The following is a 15091-nucleotide window of genomic DNA, read 5'->3' as shown; positions in this document are numbered from 1 at the left end:
CACTGCTAGGAATTTACCCAAGGGATACAGGAGTACTGATGCATAGGGGCACTTGTACCCCAATGTTTATAGCAGCACTCTCAACAATAGCCAAATTATGGAAAGAGCCTAAATGTCCATCAACTGATGAATGGATAAAGACATTGTGATTTATATACACAATGGAGTACTACGTGGCAATGAGAAAGAATGAAATATGGCCCTTTGTAGCAATGTGGATGGAACTGGAGAGTGTGATGCTGAGTGAAATAAGCCATACAGAGAAAGACAGATACCATATGTTTTCACTCTTATGTGGATCCTGAGAAACTTAACAGAAACCCATGGGGGAGGGGAAGGAAAAAAAAAAAAAAAGAGGTTAGAGTAGGAGAGAGCCAAAGCATTAGAGACTCTTAAAAACTGAGAACAAACTGAGGGTTGATGCGAGGTGGGAGGGAGGGGAGGGTGGGTGATGGGTATTGAGGAGGGCACCTTTTGGGATGAGCACTGGGTGTTGTATGGAAACAAATTGGACAATAAATTTCATATATTGAAAAAATAAAAAAATAAAATAATTAAAAAAAAAGTTAAAAATAAAACTACCCTATGATCCAGTAATTGGACAACTAGGTATTTACCCCAAAGATACAAAAATACAGATTCAAAGAGGTACATGCACCCCAATGTTTATAGCAGCGTTATCAACAACAGAAACTATAGAGAGAGCCCAAGTGTCCATGATTAATTAATAGAAAAAGAAGATGTGGGAGGGGGGTGGAGATAGATAGATAGATAGATAGATAGATAGATATAGATATAGATATAGATTAGCCATCAAAAAGAATGAAATCTTGGGGCTCCTGGGTGGCTCAGTCCATGAAGTGTCTGACTTCAACTCAGGTCATGATCTTATGGTTGATGGGTTGGAGCCCCATGTCAGGCTCTGTGCTGAATGCTTGCTCATAGCCTGGAGCCTGCTTCAGATTCTGTGTCTCCCTCTCTCTCTGCCCCTCCCCCTCTCCTGCTCTGTCTCACTCTGTCTCTCAAAAATAAATAAATGTAAAATTTTTTTTTTTGTTTAAGGATGAAATCTTGCCATTTGCAACAACATGGATGAAGCTAGAGTGTATTATGCTAAGCAAAATGAGTCAATCAGAGAAAGACAAATACCATACGATTTCATTTATATGTGGAATTAAGAAACAAAATATATGGAAAGGGAGGGAAGAAAAAAAAGAGAGAGAAACAAACCATAAGAAACTCTTAACAATAGAGAACAAACTGAGGGTTGATGGAGGGAGGTATGTAGGGGATGCACTAGATGGGTGACGGGTATTGAGGAGGGCAGTTTTTGTGATGAGCACTGGGTGTTGTATGTAAGTTATGAATCACTGAATTCTACTGAATCCAATATCGCAGGGTATGTTAACTAACTACAAATCAACTAACTAAAAAGTTTAAAAGGAAAAAAGAAAAAGAAATAACAATTGGGCAGATCTGAATGGACATTTTCCCAAAGAAGACATACAGATGCCATAGGTACTTGAAAAGATGCTCAACATCACTAATTATCAGGGAAATATAAATCTAAACCACAATGAGATATCACCTCACACATGTTAAAATGGTTATTATCAAGACAAGACATAGTAAGTGCTGGCAAGAATGTAGGAAAAAAGAGAACCCTTGCACACCATTGGTAGGAATGTAAATAGGTGTAAATAGGTCCACTATAGAAAACAGTATGGTGGTGTCTCAAAAAATTAAAAATAGACCAACTGTATCATTCAGCAGTTCCACTTCTGGGTATTTATCTGAAGAAAACAAAAACACCAACTCAAAAAGATATATGCAACCCTATGTTTATTGCTCTATTTATAGCAGCAATGTGTTCAGTGATTATAGTTTGTGGATAAGTGAAATGAATTACAGCAATGATGATAAGGTATGGGAGAGAGGAATCAAGAATACTTTGGTATAGGGGCGCCTGGGTGGCTCAGTTGGTTGAGCGTCCGACTTCGGCTCAGGTCATGATCTCGCTGTCCGTGAGTTCAATCCCCACGACGGGCTCTGTGCTGACAGCTCAGAGGCTGGAGCTTGTTTCAGATGCTGTGTCTCCCTCTCTCTCTGCCCCTCCCCTACTCATGCTCTGTCTCTCTTTGTCAATAATAAATAAACATTAAAAAACATTAAAAAAAAAAAGAATACTTTGGTATAAAGTACTTGCACTACCCACAAAACAGTGTATTTCTTTACAAGTGGCCTTGGATAGTTGTAAATGTATACTGCAAACACTAGGGGCAAACTAAAAAAAGCAAAAAAGCTACAATTAATACATTAAATTTTTTTTTTCAACGTTTATTTATTTTTGGGACAGAGAGAGACAGAGCATGAACGGGGGAGGGGCAGAGAGAGAGGGAGACACAGAATCGGAAACAGGCTCCAGGCTCTGAGCCATCAGCCCAGAGCCTGACGCGGGGCTCGAACTCACGGGCCGCGAGATCATGACCTGGCTGAAGTCGGACGCTTAACCGACTGCGCCACCCAGGCGCCCCTACAATTAATACATTAAGAGAGAAGAGAAAATGGAATCATAAAAAGCTCAGTGAAAACCTGACAAGTCAGAAAAATAGTGGAAGACTATAAAATAAAAGTAAATACACAAAGAACAAGGAAAAACAGTAATAAATGTGTTATATAAGAATATCTATATTCATCTAATCTATGAACTATATCAATAATCACTTTAAACATCAATGGTCTAAGTATACCAATTAAAACACAGAGTATCAGAGTGGATAAGCCATCAGGACCCAATTATGATGTGTACAATAAACCCACTTTAAATATAAAAACACAGATCAAAACTAAAGGGATAGAGGAAGATATACCCTACTAACACTAATCAAAAGAAATATGGAATAGACCTGTTAACTTCAGGCAAAGCAGACTTCAGAGCAAGGAAAATTATTAACAAGAAAAAGCGGCACTACATAATGATAAAGGGCTCAATTCCTTAAGAAGATTTAATAATTCTCAATGTGTATGTACCTAAAAACAGAGAATCAAAATATGTGAAGCAAAACTGATAGAATTGCAAGAATAAATAGACAAATCCACTAGTTTAGTTGGAAACTTTGACACCTCTTTATCAATGCCTAATAACCGAGAGATTGGTCAAGTAGGAAATCAGTAAGGTCATAGGTTAACTGAACAGCACCATCAATTAGCTGGACCTAACAGGCATTTATAAAATACTTCATCTAACAACAGCAAAATACACATTCACCTCGAGCTTACATAAAATAATCACCAAGACACACCATAACAAACTTAAAAGAGTACAAATCATGCAAAATATGCTCTCAGACCACAATAGAATTACTAAAAATCAATACTAGAAAGACATCTGGGAAAGCCAACAGAAAGATTTGTAGAGAATAAATAATACACTTTGGACAACACATGGGTGGAAGAAAAACTATCAAGAGAAATTTTAAAATATTTTGAATTGAAATGAAAATTAAAATATAACTTACTAAAATTTGTGAAATGCAGCTAAAGCAGTATACAGAGGAAAATTTATAGTATTAAGTACATATATTATTAAAGGAAAAATATCCAAAATCAATAAAATAAGTTAGGAAACTAGAAAAAGAAGAGAAAATTAAATCAAAATAAGCAAAAGAAAGGAAATAATAAAATTTAGAACACAGGGGCACCTGGGTAGCTCAGTACGTTGGGCGTCTGACTTCAGCTCAGGTCATGATCTCATGGTCCATGAGTTTGAGCCCCGTGTCAGGCTCTGTGCTGACAGCTCAGAGACTGGAGTCTGCTTCAGATTCTGTGTCTCCCTCTCTCTCTACCCCTCCCCAACTCATGCTCTGTCTCTCCCTCTATCCCTCAAAAATAAGCAAACATCAAAAAAAAAAAATTTTAAGTTTAGAGCAGAGATCAATAAAATTGAAAACAAATAGAGACAATAACAAAATCAAAAGTTTTTTCTAAAAGATGAATAAAATTGATAAGCCTCTAGTTAGATTAACGAAAAAAAAAAAACCCAAATGTCTAGTTTCAAAAATGAAAGAAGGGCCATCACTACTAATCCCATAGTCATTAAAAGAATAATAGAGGATTATGAATATCTCTATACCCTTAAATGTGATAACCTAGATGAAATGGAGCACTTCTTGAAAAGCACAATTTACCAAACTTATACAAGGAAAAACAGATATAATATAAATAGTCCTATTTATTAAAGGCATTGGATCAATAATTAATACCTTTCCAAAACAGAAAGCACCAGATTCACTGGTGAATTCCACCAAACATCTAAGAGAGAAATTTTATCAATTCTGTTATAATTTCAGAAAACAAAAATGCAATACTTCCTAACTCAATGTATCAGGCCAACATTACCCTAATGCAAAAAAACAAACACATTACAAGAAAGGAAAACTATAGGTCAGTATCTTTCATGAACATAGATATTAAAATCTTTAACAATGTAAAGAAAGAATTATACATCACAGTCAAGTGGGATTTATACTAGTGGTATTCCAGGTTTAACATTTAAAAATCAATTAGTGTAATAGATTGCACCAACAGGAAAAAAAAAAAAAAAAAGGAAAATCATAGGAACACATAAATTGATGCAGAAAAACAATTTGACTTCCAAAAAACAAGAGTCCAGGGCTGGATGGCTTTATGGGGGAATTCTACCAAACATTTAAAGAGTTAACACCTATTCTCTTCCAGCTGATCCAAAAAGTAGAAATGGAAGGAAAACTTCCAAACTCTTTCTATGAAGCCAGCATCACCTTGACTCCAAAACCAGACAAAGACCCCACTAAAAAGAACTACAGATCAATTTCCCTGATGAGCATGGATGCAAAAATCTTCAACAAGATACTAGTCAACTGGATCTAACAATATAAAAGAATTATTCACCAAGACCAAGTGGGATTTATACCTGGGATGCAGGGCTGGCTCAACATCTGCAAAACAATCAATGTGATACATCACATCAGTAAAAGAAAGGACAAGAACCACATGATCCTTTCAATAGATGCAGAGAAAGCATTTGACAAAATACAGCATCCTTTCTTGATAAAAAACCCTCAGGAAAGTAGGGATGGAAGGATCATACCTCAAGATCATAAAAGCCATATATGAAAGACCCACTGCTAATATCATTTTCAATGGGAAAAGACTGAGAGCTTTCCCCCTTAAGGTCAGGAACATGACAGGGATGTCCACTCTTGCCACTGTTGTCCAACATAGTATTAGAAGTGTTAGCCTCAGCAATCAGACAACACAAAGGAATAAAAGGCAGCCAAATAAGCCAGAAGGAAGTCAAACTTTTGCTCTTCACAGATGACATGATACTCTATATGGAAAACCCAAAAGATCCAATCAAAAAACTGGTAGAACTGATCCATGAATTCAGCAAAGCTGCAGGATATAAAATCAACACACAGAAATCAGTTGCATTACTATACACCAATAATGAAGCCAGAGAAAGAGAAATCAAAGAATTGATCCCATTTACAATTGCATCAAAAACTATAAAATACCTAGGAATAAACATAAGCAAAGAAATGAAAAATCCATGCACTGAAAACTATAGAAAGCTTATGAAAGAAATTGAAGAAGACACAAAAAGTGGAAAATGTTGCATGCTCTTGGATTGGAAGAACAAATATTATTAAAATGTGGATACTACCCAAAGCAATCTACATATTCAACGCAATGCCTACCAAAATAACACCAGCATTCTTCACAGAGTTAGAACAAACATTCCTAAAATTTGTACAGAACCAGAAAAGACCCTGAATAGCCAAAAAAATCTTGAAAAAGAAAACCGAAGCTGGAGGCATCACACTCCCAGACTTCAAGACATATTACAAAGCTGTAATCATCAAAACAGTTTGGATATTGCACAAAACAGATACTCAGATCACCAGAATAGAATAAAGAACCCAGAAATGGACCCACAAACACACGGCCAACTAATCTTTGACAAAACAGGAAAGAATATCCAATGGAATAAAGACAGTCTCTTCAACAAGTGGTGCTGGGAAAACTGGACAGCAACATGCAGAAAAATGAACCTGGACCACTTTCTTACACCATACACAAAAATAAACTCAAAATGGATGAATGACCTAAGCATAAGACAGAAAGCCATCAAAATCATAGGGGAGAAAGCAGGCAAAAACCTCTTTGACCTTGGCCACAGCAACTTCTTACTCAACATGTCTCCAGAGGCAAGGGAAACAAAAGCAAAAATGAACTATTGGGACTCTTCTGCACAGTGAAGGAAACAATCAGCAAAACTAAAAGGCAACCGAAGGAATGGGAGAAGATATTTGCAAACAACATATCAGATAAAGGGTTAGTATCTGAAATCTATAAAGAACTTATCAAACTCAACACCCAAAAACCAAATGATCCAGTGAAAAAATGGGCAAGAGACATGAATAGACACTTCTCCAAAGAAGACATCCAGATGGCCAACTGGCACATGAAAAACTACTCAACATCACTCATCATCAGGGAAATACAAATCAAAACCACAATGAGATAACACCTCACACCTGTCAGAAAGGCTAACATTAACAACTCAGGCAACAACAGATGTTGGCAAGAATGCAGAGAAAGAGGATTTCTTTTGCACTGTTGATGGGAATGCAAACTGGTGCAGCCACTCTGGAAAACAATATGGAGTTTCCTCCAAAAATTAAAAACAGAACTATCCTATGACCCAGCAATTGCACTACTAGGTATTTATCCACGGGATACAGGTATGCTGTTTCAAAGGGGCATATGCACCCCAATGTTTATAGCAGTGCTTTTGACAATAGGCAAAGTATGGAAAGAGTCCAAATGTCATCAATGGATGAATGGATAAAGAAGATGTGGTATATATATATACAATGGAGTATTACTCGGCAATCAAAAAGAATGAAATCTTGCCATTTGCAACTACGTGGATGGAACTGGAGGGTATTATGCTAAGCAAAATTAGTCAGAGAAAGACAAATATATGACTTCATTCATATGAAGAATTTAAGATACAAAACAGATGAAGTTAAGGCAAAGGAAGCAAAAAAATATAAAAACAGGGAGGGGAATAAAACATAAAAGACTCTTAAATATAGAGAACAAACAGGGTTGCTGGAGGGGTTGTGGGAGGGGGGGATGGGTAAATGGGTAGGGAGCATTAAGGAATCTACTCCTGAAGGTAACTAACTTGGATGTAAATTACACAATAAATCAATCAAAAAAGGTTTTTAAAAGAACAATTTGACAAAATCCAACAACGATTCATGATAAAGATTCTCAGCAAAGTTGGTATAGAGAGGAAGTTAACTTGATAAAGAACATTTACAAAAAAAAAACCTCAAAAATTATAACATCACATTTTTTTTAAGTAGGCTCCACACTCAGCATGGAGCCCAATGTGGGGCTCGAATTAACCACCCTGGGAACAAGACCTGAGTTGAGATCAAGAGTCAGATGCTTAACCAACTGAGCCACTCAGATGCCCCTCTAACATCATACTTAATGGTGAGAAACTAGAAACTTTCCCACTAAGATCAGGAACAAGTCAAGGGTGTTCCCTTTCATTACTTCTATTCAACACCCTACTGGAAATTCTAGCAAGGCAGTAACACAGAAAAGGAGATAAAAGGTATACAGATTGGAAAGGGGGAAATAAACTCTTCACAGATGACATAATTGTCCAAGTAGAAAATCTCCAAAAATCAGCAAAAAACTCTTGGAACTAATTAATGATTATCAGAAGATTACAAGAGAGAAGGTTAATATGCAAAAGTCAATATGCCGTCAATAAACAATTGGGTTTTGAAATTAAAAACAGGGGTGCCTGGGTGGCTCAGTCAGTTAAGCATCCGACTTCAGCTCAGGTCAAAGAATCTCATAGTTGTTGAGTTTGAGTCCCATGTTGGGCTCTGTGCTGATGGCTCAGAGTCTGGAGCCTGCTTCAGATTCTGTGTCTCCCTCTCTCTCCACCCCTCCCAGGCTTGCTCTCTCTCTCTCTCTCTCTCTCTCTCAAAAATAAACAAACATTTAAAAAATTTTAAAAACACAATACCATTTATATTATCACCCAAAACTGAAATTATTTATGTGTAAATATAACAAAATATGTAAAAGAGCAATATAAGGAAAACCACAAGGCTAATGAAGGAAATCCAATAAAACCTAAATAAATGGAGATATTGCACATACATGGATAGGAAACTCAATATTGTCAAGATATCAGTTCTTTCCAATTTGATCTTTGGATTCAACACAATCTCAATGAAAATCCTAGCAAGTTATTTTGCAGATATCAACAAACTGATTCTAAAATTTATACTAAAGGCAAAAGACCTAAATTATCCAACACAATATTGAAGGAGAGGAGCAAAGTCAAAATACTGACACTATCCAACCTCAAGATTTACTATGAAGCTACAGAAATCAAGACAGGGTGATACTGACAAAAGAGTAGACAAATACATCAATAGACAGAATAGAGAACCCAGAAACAGACTCACACAAAAACAGTCAACTGATCTTTGACAAAGCAGTAAAGGCAATTCAGTAGAGAAAGGATAGACTGTTCAACACATTATTCTCAAACTATTTCCACATGCAAAAAACAACAACAACAACAACAAAAAAAAACCTCAAAAACCAATCACAGACCTAAATGTAATATCTACATTTTCTTTTAAAGATTTATTTTTTTTTTTTTTTTGAGAGAGAAAGCACAAGTGGGGAAGGGGCAGAGAGAGAGAGGGACAGATCTGAAGTGGGCTCTGTGCTGACAGCAGTGAGCTCCATGAGGGGCTCGAACTCACCAGCTGTGAGATCATGACCTGAGCCAAAGTGGGACACTCAACCGACTAAGCCACCCAGGTGCTCCAATGTAAAATCTACATTTAGATAAAACTATAAAACTCACAGAATATAACATAGAAGAAAGTCCAGATGGCCTTGGGTCTTTTTAAATACAACAAAACCATGGAAGAAAAAAAGTAATAAACTGAACTTTATTAGAATTGAAAACTTCTGCTCTTCAAAAGACGAGCCACAGATAGGGAGAAAAATTTACAAAACACACATCTGATAAAGGACTAGTATCCAAAATATACAAAAAATTCTTAAAACTCAACAATAAGAAAGCAATTCAACTAAAAAAATGGGGGAAAGACCTAAGCAGATGCCTCAGCAAAGAAGATATACTGACGGGAAATGAGTATTTGAAAAGATGCTCAACATCATATATCACTAAGGATTGCAAATTAAAACAATAATGAGATACCACTGCAAATCTATTAGAATGACTAAAATCCAAAACACCACCAACGAAAATGCTGGCGAAGATGGGGAGCGATAGGAACTCTCATTCATTGCGGGTGGGAATGCAAAATGGTAGTCACCTTGAAAAATTGTTTTGCAGTTTCTTACAAAACTAAACACATTCTCTCCATACAATTCAGCAATCATACTCCATGGTATTTACCAAAATTAGTTGGCAATTTAGGTCCACACAAAAACCTGCACACAGATGTTTATAGCATCATTATTCATAACTACCTAAACTTGGAAGCAACCAAGATGTTCTTCAGTAGGTGAATGGATAAATAAACTGTGGTACATCTGGACAATGGGATTTTATTCCATGCTAAGAAGAATTGAGCCATTAAGCCATGAAAAGATACAGTGGAAATATAAATGCATATTGCTAAATGAAAGAAGCCAGTCTTAAAAGGCTACATACTGTATTATTCTAACTATGAGAGTCTTAAAACTAAGAAGATGGGGTGGGGGTGGGGGGGAATCAGTGTTTGACACGGTTTGGGGGAGGGGAGAAAGGGATGAACAGGTGGAACACAGGAGATTTTTTTTACAGTTATCTACTGTCATGTCAGATGCAGGTCCTTATACATTTGTCAAAACCCATTGAATATACAACACAAAGAGTGATGTAAGCTATGGACTTTAATTAAGAATATTGTATCAGGGGGTCTCTGGGTGGTTCGGTCAGTTAAGTGTCCAACATGATCTCACAGTCCATTTGTTTGAGCCCCGTGTTGGGCTCTGTGCTGACAGCTCAGAGCCTGGGGCCTGCTTTGGATTCTGTGTCTCCCTCTCTCTCTGCCCCTCCCCCACTCACCTCTGTCTCTCTCTGATTCTCTCTCAAAAATACATAAACATTAAAAAAATAAAAAAGTAAAAGTAAACAAAAACAAAAAGAATGTTGTATCAGTATCCACTCATCAAGAGTAACAAATGTACCAGGCTAATGTTAATAATGCAAGGTGTTACCAATAAGTGACAGTGGAGGGGGCAGGGGCTGAGGGACTATATGGGAGCTCTTTGTACTCTGCTAAATTTTTCTATAAACTTAAAACTGTTCTAAAAACTAATTTAAACAAACAAATAAATAAATCTAGGTGTATCGTTCACATCTTACTTCAAAATACAGGTCAATTGGATTAAAATAAGTATTAAAAAATCAAATACAAGAAGAAAACATCAAAGTATAAGAAAATACCGGTAAGTATGGGGCTTAGAAACTTGACACTAAAGAAGAAATATACAAGAAAGCATGTGATGGCTTTTCATACAGGAAGATTTTACATGTGTCTGAAAGCAATTTGCCAAAAGAAAAAAAATTAGAGCCAATAGATAAATAAAAATGTTCAAATTGCAATTAATCAAATAATTCATGCATAATAAAACAAGGGACTATTTTTCTCCTGTAAAATTGGAAGGGGCTTAAGCAATATAAATATCAGCTGTTGTCTAGATTATGAGAAAACAGCTGCGCTCCTGTAGCACTAATGGGACAACAAATTGGTACCAATTCTCTGGAGGAAAATTTGGCAATAAATACCAAAATCCTAGAAAATTCTGACTCAGCATTTTCACTTCTAAATTCTATTTGGATGAGCAGATAGAGGCATGAGTGTTGTAAAATTACGATACATTTACACTGGGTAAACCCAGCGCAGTCAGTTAGAAGTGGCAACACGCTGTTTCACTACCTGGAATATGTAGGTCAAAACACCCCCACAGGTGACAAACCACTGTAATTTTTAAAAGTGCTGTGGGTGTGTGTATGTTTGTGCACCTGCAGTGTAAAAACCTGGGAGGATTCCCACAGAAATGTTAAAAGTTACTGAGAAGAGTTTTTTGGATTTGGGGTATTTTCAATAATTATCGGTAATTAACTTTTTCTTACCTGAATGTTCTGGCTTTTTCTATACTGAGCACGTATTACTTGTGGGAAAAGAAAGCAATACAAACAAGATCCCTTTGGAAGCAGGGAGGCAGGGTCAGGGTAGCCACCAGGAAGGCTGTGGTCACAGTCCAGGGAAGCTGAGTGTGGCAGGGACAGGTGCGCTGGGAGGGGCCTCAGCCAATCTTGACCTTTGGCCAGCAGAAAGATCAGGAAGCGCAGGGGGCGGGGGGGGGGGGGGGGGGGGGGGGGGGGGGGGGTGGAGCCGGGGAAGGGAGTACAGAGCCCCACGTGGGCTGCTGCAGCTGGGCTGGCTGAGTGGGCAGCCTGCAAGCCTCCACCTCCTTCCTCAGTTGGCAGGGACGTGCGCCCCTGTTCCCGGCAGTGCGTGGGTACAGCTGTAGAGCTGTCAGGGCCTCCCAGGCCTCCCACCCCAAGCACCCAGCCCAGACCTGGCTCCCCAGGACCCAGCTATCAGATCCTGCTCAAGAGGGGCAGCCCACGGCAGGGACAGCAGCTCTGGGCCATCTGTTTTCCTGCTTTGGTCTGGGGACCCACAAAAGAATGCAGCTCTAGGAGAGGGCAGAGGCTCAGCCAAGTTGCAGGGCACAGCCACAAGGCATCCTCTTCCACCAGCTGCCCTTTCGGATGACGGCGGGGGTGGGGGGGAGCTGATTCCTCTCCTGCAGTCAATCTGTTCCATTCGGCCACTGGCAGGGCAGATGCTTGTCGGTTCCACAGCCAGGGTCCGCGGGGGTTCATGTTTCATCCGCTGTCTTTCTCACTATCCTGGGCACACGGGCAGGCCCCCTAGACCTCCTGAGCCTGTAGACCTGTATTCAACCTTAGCGAATCATTTGCATCTCTAAGGCTTAAATTCTTGTCTCCAAAATGTCACAGGATTGTCTCCCAACATTGTCGTGAAGGTTGATCCTCATAGGGGGGAGAGGGCCAACATTCACAGAGGGCCTAGGGCCTTAGTGCATAAACTCATGCCATCCTGAAACAATCTTAGCAGGTAAGGTACTGTTAGTATTTATCCCCCCACCCCAACTTTAGCCAAAGAAACGGAGTCAGAGTTCCAGAAACTTGCCCAAGGTCACTGAAAAGTGAGGGAGTGGGGAGAAAACAGTCACCTGACGCCAAGCCCATACTCTTAACCCAGTGTGTGAGAATACTAAATTCTGTCTCCATCTGCACCTGAGGGAGATTCTTGCCTTTTCTAGGGCGGTGACAAACGAGGGGCCTGCACAGGTGCGGGGGGGGGGGGGGGGGGGGGACACTGGGTTCCAAGTAGCGCGACCCTGAGAATCCGGGGTTGGGGTCAAGCTGGGGCCCAGGGGTCAGTGCCCCGCTACACCAGGGGAGCTCTCCAATCACAAGAGGTCCTTGTGAACGGCCCCCAGATTTGGCCAATCAGGGGGGATCTTTTCCACACCCGATAATGGGGTGAGGGACTTAGCCCCGGAGGCAGACTGCCCCTCCACCACGGACCGGCCCAGTCACCTTCGGCTTGTCCCTTTCTCTCTCGGAGCCTCAGTTTTCTCTTCTGTGAGCTGGTCAGATAACGTCCACTCACTGGGCTGTGCTGGCTCGGTAAAAGCACCCTGTTCTCCGGGTCCGGCCCCACCTTCGGCGAGCCCCGCCCCGGTCCTTTAGCCTGAGGACCCCTAGCTAGACTGGAGGCTCACCTGCCCCAGGGGGAATCGCGGATCCGGACTCCAGACCCGGCGTCCCTGCGGCGAGGCTCCTGCGTCCACCGGGAGCCCAGTTGAGGGACCTGAGCTCAGAGTCCCTGGAGTCGCGAGTTGGGACAGGCTCCCTCCCTCGGAGCGTCGGGGCTCAGGGGCACTCACCAAGCGCGGGAGGAGGCGCAGGAGTCGCGGGCCAGAAGGGACCTCTGAAAGCGTCGGTCGGGGGACAAGGGGCTGGCCCAGGCCGGCCCAGGGCGGCGGAGAGGTGGGACCCGCCTCTGCCAGTCCCAGGGCCTCGAGCAAGGCCAGAGCCAGGGAAGGGAGGGGCGCCGGGCGGAGGCGAGAGGGGCGGGGGCGCGGGGCGGGCATAAAGTCACCCTGGGCAGGGGTGGGGAGAGCTCTCAATGGCTGTGTGACAGTGGCCAGGGTGTGTCACTCACCCTCTCTGGGCTTGCTTGCATTTATAGGCGAAAAGACTTGTGATAGACCCTTCAGAATTCACAGGGCTCTGAAAAGGCGCAGGCTCTCCCTGCTTAGGCATTGCTGCAAGGCTGAGTTGGTAGGAGGAAACTCGCCAACCAGATCATTTCACTCTCTCACCCGCTCACTCATTCATTCATCCAAGAATCATGTGCCAAGATGCTACCGTGTGCCATCCACCGAGCAGAGCCAAACAAGATCCTCGCCCTCTGCAAACTCGCAGTCGCCTGCAGGAGACAGTGACAGTGTGTCCAGATGAATTTTGGGGTTTCTGCCTGTGCCCTTCCTGCCTTCTACATCCCCAGGCGTTCCCCTAGGCTACTCCTCTTCTCCTTGCTCCCTTCCACCCAGTCTGGGTGCCGCTGACCCCTCCCCTAGCTCCCCACCTGATCAAGCCTGTCTCAGGCAGGGTTATCTGTTCCACTCTGGGCCAAAGTAAGTCTGCACAAATGAATAAAGGAAGATAAATCTGCACATTGTTTCCTGACTGTGAGCCTATGTCCAGTGTATCCTGAACAAGCTGCCAAGAATGTCCTTCCTGCCACTCCTGCCACTGGACTCTGCTTCCCAGCCTCACTTCTGAGGCTGTCTCTACCTGAGCTCCAGTTACCTTGACCTCTACTCAGTGCCTGGACACCTCAAGCATGCTCCAGCCTCAGGGCCTCTGCCAGAATATTCCTCTCTCAAACACTACAGAGGCACACCTCCTCCTGTCTTCACATAGTACCTGATATATCCCATATCTGATGCAGAGCCTTAGAGAAGCTTTTCCAAGTCACACAACCTAAGGAAGTCTCTCAGCCAGTCCCCATCACTTCACCCTGTTTTATTTCCTTCACAACACTTACTGTACATGTGACATTTTCTAGTTCATTATTTGCTTATTAATCTGTCTCTCCTGCTACTACAACTCTTTGAGGGCAGGAAACTTGTGTGATGCATTCACCGTTGTATCCCCAGGACACAGTGCTAGCACAAAGTAGATGTTAAATGTTTGTCAAATGGCTTAATGCTCCCCTGCCTGGATGAAGACCCAGGATTGAGGTGACCTGTCCCTATTGAGCCCCTTAGGCGATTCTCAGGAAGGGTCCTCCTGTTCTTTCCGCTCCCGCCTCCAGTTCTCCTTCCTGTCCCTCATATACACTGACCATCTTGACTAATGAGCTCACCATGTGCTGTTCATCTTCTTTCTCAAGGGAACCCCACTCCCTATGTACATGTCACATCCTCAGGGAAGCTTTCCCTAGCCACGCACTCACTAGGACAGATCCCCTCACTGTGTGACCACAGAGGGCCACTGATTTACCTTCATGCACCCCACCCCGTTGCAGGTTTATCACGGCTTCTGGGATTATTTGAGTGACATGTCTCTCCAACAGAACACGAGGGTAAAGACTAGGAATTCCCCAACACCTAGTGCCTTGTGTATAGAAGAGGATTAATAAAATTTGTGGAATTAATGACTGGATGTCAGGAGCCTGGAATGGGAAAGTAGCATGAGCAGAACTTTGAGGCTAGAATAGAAAAGACAGACGATAGGTGACAGGAACTCCTGAATAAATGGCTTTGAGATTGGACACCCTAAAAAGTGTCAGGAAATCAGAGAAGAGCCCATAGCTTTAGCAGTGTATGGAGCTGATATGCCCAGATTCGAGACACCCCCCGAAAACAAACCACC

General features: G+C 41.5%; 1 protein-coding gene across 4 annotated transcripts in view; it reads right to left on the bottom strand.

The window, feature by feature from the left end:
* Positions 1–13237, bottom strand: part of ALDH1L1 (aldehyde dehydrogenase 1 family member L1) — a 143890-nt gene extending 130653 nt beyond the window's left edge. For 2 of the 4 annotated variants that reach the window (XM_045494060.1, XM_045494063.1), the window contains exon 1: positions 12931–13237. The gene's annotated coding sequence lies outside the window, so the exon portion shown is untranslated. Of the gene's footprint in view, positions 1–11242; positions 11266–12930 lie in introns of those variants that run through there. The other 2 variants (XM_045494061.1, XM_045494062.1) reach the window with 2 other exon arrangements.
* Positions 13238–15091: the final 1854 nt, after the last annotated feature.

This window comes from Leopardus geoffroyi, chromosome A2 (assembly GCF_018350155.1).
Source record: "Leopardus geoffroyi isolate Oge1 chromosome A2, O.geoffroyi_Oge1_pat1.0, whole genome shotgun sequence".
In the NCBI taxonomy this organism is placed as follows: Eukaryota; Metazoa; Chordata; class Mammalia; order Carnivora; family Felidae; genus Leopardus; species Leopardus geoffroyi.
Note: the sequence above shows the minus strand (reverse complement) of the source record. Positions and strands in the feature narration are given on the sequence as shown.